A 7,023-nucleotide genomic window follows, 5' to 3' on the forward strand; every position below is an offset into this window, starting at 1 on the left:
TGGTATACAGAGCAAGTTCCAGGACAGGCTCCAAAACAATACAGAGAAACCCTGTCTCGAAAAACAAAACAAAAAAGAATTGAAAGGTTGATGTAGAGGCAGGAAGATCAGAAGTTCAAGGTCATCCTAGGCTACACAATAATTTTGGGCCAGTCTGGTATTCCAATTAAATGGCAGGGAAGTTAAATGGGGGGGGGGAGACATTGGTTGGGATATAAGAAAATAAAAACAAAACAACAAAGGATTAAATTGGGGCTGAAGAGATGGCTCAGCAGTTAAGAGCAATTGTTGCTCTTGCAGAGCTTATGTTGGCAAAGCCAGGTGTGGTAGCATGGGCCTTTAACACCAGCACTCGAAGCAGGTAGATCTCTGTAAGACTGAGACCTTCTGTTGAAAACTGGAGAAACCATAGGACTCAGGGTGAATAAACAGCTTTCAAACGCTGGCCCCTGCCTGTAGCCAAGCAGACTTCCTAAGTCTCACTCCCTACCTATGGAACCACAGGCTGCAGAGTCCTTTTTTGGGGCTGCACGAAGTTCAGTGGAAGGCTCATGGAAAAGGCTTCCAGTGTGGCTGGAAGAGAATAGGAAACAAATGGTAGCTATTATTGTTATTCTCAAAGCTTCAGCCCATATTGAGCAAGGCCTAGGTAAAATGAGTGATAGAAGGAATGAGCAGAATGACTTATTAACCTTGAGCTATGGGCATTGTGAGCAGTGAGCAACATTCCAGAAATTCGTTGGTTGGTGCTGGCTCTGCTGAGTCTGTAGGGCTGGGGCTGTCTATGGGTGGGGTGTTTACTCTGGAAGTGGTCCTGGTTGTTCCTCACACTCTTCTCCAGGAGAAAAAGCAGGCCTAGAGTGAGAATGAAGGCCAACCCTGAGTCCGGCTAACAGTGCAGTAGCACCTGCCTACAGGGCCAAGGAGTCCTGGACACATACTCCTAACCTAGCTAGGTATGGCAGATTCAGGACACACTGACAGATCTGTCCTAAGGAGCCTCAAGTGTTCATGTTTCAGAAGTTGGGACTAGACCCTGGATGCTCCAAGGGGAGGAATAACACTGCAAGTGGGGATATCCATATGGGCTACTCCACCCCTAGAAAAGTCCTCACTGGATTCTTTCAGCAGTCTGGCTTCATGGGCAAGCAATCCCTCCCTGCAGTTACATTGAGCTGGCACGCTGAAGTGACAGAGCTGGTTGGAATGTCTGGCTGTCCCCAGGGCCTGCATTTTCATTTTGCCTAAGAAGTCTGTTCTGCATTGTTGCTTTGGTTTTTAGGGGGACTTCACTTCTCCCTCACAGATGAACACTGAAACAACTTGCCTCTTAGCTACACACAGTAAGACAGGAGGGAGGTCCTTACCGAAGCCCCCGTTGCTGAAGGGTATGGTTCATGGACAAGCACTAGCCACCTGGAGGGCCTGCTGTGTCATCCCATCAAATCTCAGCTCACCTTGAGCTCCTGGTGTGATAACACTACATCAGTGAAATAGTGGAATTGTTAAGTTTAATTTTTGACTTCTTGTTGGGAGGTTTAAAAGATAGTTCATATAAAGGGCACAGGGCCTGACAAGAAATACCTGCTCAGAAAATTAGAATTATCATATTCTCCTTTCGAAGCACATGATCAAAAAGGTCAAGCTCAGTTGTAGAATGCTTGCCTAGCATGCTTGAGGTACTGGGTTTGAAACCCATCCCTAAAAAAAAAGAACAATTACAGGCACCAAGAGGGAGCTAGCAGCGGGTCTCCAGCATTTCTACCGACCTTTCCCAGGGGAGAGGAACAGTCCTTTCCCTGGCCTCTTTGCTTCTTCCCTCGCAGGGAGGAGACCCCACAGACACACCCTGGGGCAGGGAGGACCGACGGAGGAGCGGCCGCGACACATTTTTGAGTCGTGACCAAGTGGAAACTCCCTCCCCAAAGCGGAAGCCGGGGGCGCCCCACTGGGGCCTGAGCCTCCGCCGGGGCGGGATCCCAGGCTGAGGGCGGGGCGCTGCGGGTGAGTCGGGCCCCGCCCCGCCTTATGAATATGAATAAGGTGACAGGGGGCGGAAGTGCGAGGGGACCCCAGCCCTGCTGGCTAGGCCCACCCCGCGGGAGCCGTGCGGCTGGAGGCGTGGCTAGCCATGGGCGCCCCGCCCCTCCTGCTGTGCGGGGCCTCCTTCCGGCCCGGCGCGCCCGAGAGGTGACCTCGCGGGTGTGCTCCCCTGCCTGGAGCAGGGAGGAGCTCGCAGCCGCCTGTAGGTGTGGCGGAGCTTTGTCCCGCTGTCCGTCGGTCCCTGCAAGTCCCCTGATCGAGGCTTGTAGGAGAGGCTGGGGGCATTCCTTCATTCCGGCACCAGCACAAAAAGTAGAACAGCCCTGTCTTCCTGGGGCTTTGGTTCCAGTTGCAGTGAAACATCCAATAAAGTCGAACCAGTGGGCTGTCTGATGAATACAAGGAGAGGACAAACGGGAGAGAGTAGTCGAGACGGTGACTTAAGACCTGAAGGAAGGGACTTAGTGGTAAAGTACTGCCCAGCACCACATAAAACCGGGCTTGGCCATGCAAACCGTAACTCTAGAAGGTGATGAAGAAACATCAGGATTCAAGGTCAGTCTCAGCTACATAGCGATTTTGAGGTCAAGATGGGCTGCATAAAATCCTGTCTCAAAAAGACCCGAAGGAAGCAGAGGAACGTACCACGGGAATGCTTTTGGTCGAGCATGCTGTCCAGTGTGACTAGCGTGGAGAAAAGAATGGAGTTACGATGATAATGGCTCATAATTTTGAGCAGGTGATATGTTAAGTGTTTTATGTTGTTTTTGTTTTGTTTTAATTCATCAGGACAGCTGGAAGTGGGTGGTCTCCTGTTACCTGGAGGAAATCAGGCTCAGGGAGGTTAAGATACTTGCCTGATGTCACTCAGCTTGCCATGCAGACATTGGGAGCTGAGACTGATGGCTGTTGTCACTGCCTGAACCGTAAGTGAAGGCCAGCCATGGAAGCCTTGAGCAGAGAGATCTTCAGGGTTGGTTCTCCCTTTCCCACCCTCATTGCTAGGGTTGGGGACCAAGACTGACTCCAGAGGCGAAGGATGGGCAGGCAGGACCTTTGCTTCTGTGAACAGCTGGAATGAGCACCCTAGGTAGACCACAGGCGTGCTAAGTCATCATGGATGTCGCCTTCTGAGAGATGCTTTTATTGTCACCTCTCCAGGCTGTGCAGTCAGGTACAAGTAGTGGGGAGGCCAGGAGGGTGGGGGTGAGAAGGGTAGAGGTCGTGAGAGTAGAGGGTGTGGGTTGAAGAATCTGTGTGGCTGAATACTTGGAAGCATTGACAAAGGCAGTGTCAGCCAGGCAGGCTGTGTCTTCCACCAGCAACTCAAGAACTGGGGGGATCACCCAAGCGTCCCTCACAGTCTGGAGAGATTAAATCGCTTCTAGAACCTAAGACTGCTCGCCCTGTCTAGAGCCTTGTCTAGTTCACCCCTTCCCCAGCCTGGTGCCGCTGTCTACCCTGGCTGAGTTAGGAGCCCAGCCTAGCCCGGTGTCTCTAAGGAAACTTCGATACTGGTGTGAAAAGACCGTAATGGAACTCCTTCTCAGCCCATTTGATAAGGAGACTCTTCGATGGTATATGATTCTCCCAAGAGGACACAACCATTAAAGATACAGGGATGGGATTCAAGTCCAAATTTGATACTAGAGAATAAAAAGGATATTTAACTTAAAGGGAAAAAAAACTTTCCCCAAAACAACTAGGGGTAGACCAGATGATAAATGGGCACAATGAACAAGGGAAAAGGACACTTTCTATTCTCAGTTCCTGATCCTTGTCCCCAGAGTTTTGTGTCTGAATGACTCAGCCAACCTTCCTTAGGGTTGCACAGATATAGGTGGGGCCAGCGGCCTTTTAAAGGGTACCTGGTAGTATCATCTTAGTCAGGTTAGGTCTGGAGCTCCATCTTAGCTGGGCACGCTGGGTTCTTGGGATATTTCCTCTTACCTAGGTTTTGAACTACTGGAACCACTGTATGTTTGTCACTGACCAAGTAGGCATCAAGAATGGTATACGGGGACTGGAGAGATGGCTCAGAGGTTAAGAGCACTGACTGCTCTTCCAGAGGTCCTGAGTTCAATTCCCAGCAACCACATGTTGGCTGACAACCATCTACAATTCAATCTGGTGTATATGTAATAAATAAATAAATCTTAAAAAAAAAAGAATGGTATACCAGGCATGCTGGGTAGTGGTGGCACACATCTTTAATCCCAGCACTAGTAGGCAGAGGCAAGTAGATCTCTGAATTCAAGACCAGCCTGCTCTACAGACCAAGTTCTAGGATGGCTGGGCTACACAGAGAAACTCTGTGTAGGGAAACAACAACAACAAAAACCCAAACAAACAACCCCCCCAAAAAAACAAAAAACAAAAACAAGCAAAAAAGCCAAAAACACCCTGTCTCAAAAGACCAACTAACCTCAAGTTTAACCTGGTCTACAAAGTGTGTTTCAGGACAGCCAGAAACCCTGTCTCAAAAAAAAAAAAAAAAAAAAAAAAAAAGAACGGGATGGGTTGTTAGGGGCTAGAGGGGTGGCTAAGTGGTTAATGGTTTTGGCTGCTCTTCATAGAACGTCACCCACATGGATGGCTCCCAGTACCTTTGTGGCAGCTCACAGCTGTGTGCAATTCCAATTTCAGAGGATCTAACACCTTCCGGTCTCTGAGTACATCAGGCAAGCATGGAGTGCACAGACAGACAGGCCGGCAAAGCCCTCATACACATGAAAGAAAGAAAGAAAGAAAGTTTTGTTTTTCAAAGCAGGGTTTCTCTGTGTAGCCCTGGCTGTCCTGAAACTCATTCTGCAGACCAGGCTGCCCTGGACCTCAGAAATCCACCAGCCTCTGCCTCGCAAATGGTGAAATTAAAAGCTTACACCACCACTGCCTGGCTTAAATTTTGTTTGTTTGTTTTTCGAGACAGGGTTTCTCTGTCACTTTGGAGGCTGTCCTGGAACTAGCTCTTGTAGACCAGGCTGGTCTTGAACTCACAGAGATCCGCCTGCCTCTGTCTCCCGAGTGCTTCCAAAGCCACAGAGAAACCCTGTGTTGAAAAACCAAAAAAAAGAAAAGAAAAGAAAAACAAGCAAAATACAAAATAGTACTCTCAACCCCTGGGCTTGGTGATTTTCATCTTTGATAGCCCTTCTTGTCACATCTCTGAGATGCCCCAGGTACAAGAGTGCCATCCAATCCCAGCATCCCAACCAAGTCCCTCCTCCCAGTCTGAGTTCTCACTTACTCAGGAAAGTCCTTTTAAAACCATTCTCACTGTAACCATTCACACTTGTGCTTAATACTGCCTCGTTGCTGGCAGTGGGTTCAGTTTGTCCGTTTGGACCTTAATGGGGACACTAGAGCAGTCAACACAGCAGCTTATGGCTACTGTTTGACTGACAGCCATCTGGTCATTCACCCACATCCCCAGTGCATAGAACATTGGCTACTAGTCTTTTGGGGGTTTGCCATATCCATTCTGTTCATTCCTTTTCTGGGGGTCAATTTTGGGTTTTGCTTTATTTTTTGTTTTTCGAGACAGGATTTCTCTGTGTATACCTGGATATGCTGGAACTCACTCTGTAGACCAGGCTGGCCTCAAACTCATAGAGATCTGCTTGCCTCTTTCCCCCGGTGTTCAGGGATCAAAGGCATGCACCACCATCGCCCAGCTCTAATAGTTTTTTGAGGTGTTCAGCTGGTCTTTTCGTTAAATAACTGTCTAGGCATTGGAGGACATTGTTGTGACAGCCACATTTTCTAAGCCCTTAAGGTGCTTTTATAATACTGACCTGGGGCCTGGAGAGGTGGCTCAGTGGTAAGAGCATTTGCTGCTCTTGCAGAGGACCCGGGCTCTGTTCCTAGCATTCACAACCATGTTTGACTCCAGCTCCAGGGGGTCCCAGTGCCTTCTGACCTTCAAGGGGATCAGCCAAGCACATGGTGGATGTACGAATATGCAGGCAAATCTCGTACACATAAAATAAAAATAAACACATCTTTAAAATGCTGACATGGAAGCCGGACTTTTAGCTGGCCTAGCACTGAGTTTCATCCTCAGCAAAGCAAAAAGCAAACACCAATTTCAAAGGGGAGAGAAGGGAGCTTGGAAGATGGCTCAGTGGATAAGAGCACTTCCTCTGTAATTGTTAATCCCCGATTGTCAATTGATCTGGAGTCAGCTAAGAGATAAACTGATTGGCACCCTTGTGAGGGACTGAGATAAACTGATTGGCACCCTTGTGAGGGACTGTGTGATAAGGTAGGTTGAAGTGGGAAGTGAGTGGAGGCTTCTGTTGCAGATCAGATAACAGGAGGTGTGTTAAGGGAAAAGCTTTGCTTTCTGACTCATTTGTCTTTTTGTCTGGGTCCAATCTGTTCCACTGTGGATGCCACCACGTTCCTTCACTGATATCAGCGCTCATGTTCTTTAAGCTTTCAGTGTGGACTGAAAACCAGTGGCTCTCCAGGAATCTTCCAGGGTTTTAACACCAAGTTTGGACTACTGAGGCATCCAACCTCATGGATTGAGTAGCTCTGGGATTCTCAGCCTTTCCAGTATGGGCACAGACATTGTTGGATTACTCAAACCGTATTGTGTAAGACACCAATGTAATAAATCTCCTTTTAACATTCATTCTATTGATTCTGTTCCTCTAGGCAACCCTGACTAACATATATGGTGCATATGGACCCGAGTTCAAATCCCCAGTACCTAAGTAAACTGCTGGGCATAGCTGAGTGTGCCTGTTATCTCAGCATTCTGGAGAAGACAGATGGTTCCCAAGATCTCAATGGCCAGCCAACCTAGCCAAAACCTTGAACTTCCTTCAAGTTCAAAGAGAAAGCCTGTCTTAAGGCAGTGAGGTGAAAGTTAATAGGAAAAGATGCCCAATACCCTGCTGTGGCCTATATAAGGGCACATGCATCCAGGCATTCATGTGCATGAATCACACATACCACACACAATTAAAAAAA

At 48.3% G+C, this 7,023-nt stretch overlaps 1 long non-coding RNA gene across 1 annotated transcript; it reads left to right on the forward strand.

Moving 5' to 3' along the window:
• The first annotated feature begins 2,147 nt into the window (after positions 1-2,147).
• LOC121141252 lies at positions 2,148-6,682 on the forward strand. The gene is made up of 2 exons (XR_005878112.1): positions 2,148-2,782; positions 6,481-6,682. It is a non-coding gene; the product is annotated as an uncharacterized LOC121141252 (long non-coding RNA).
• Positions 6,683-7,023: the final 341 nt, after the last annotated feature.

The sequence above is a fragment of the Mesocricetus auratus genome, unplaced genomic scaffold, assembly GCF_017639785.1.
Source record: "Mesocricetus auratus isolate SY011 unplaced genomic scaffold, BCM_Maur_2.0 Super-Scaffold_100007, whole genome shotgun sequence".
NCBI lineage: Eukaryota > Metazoa > Chordata > Mammalia > Rodentia > Cricetidae > Mesocricetus > Mesocricetus auratus.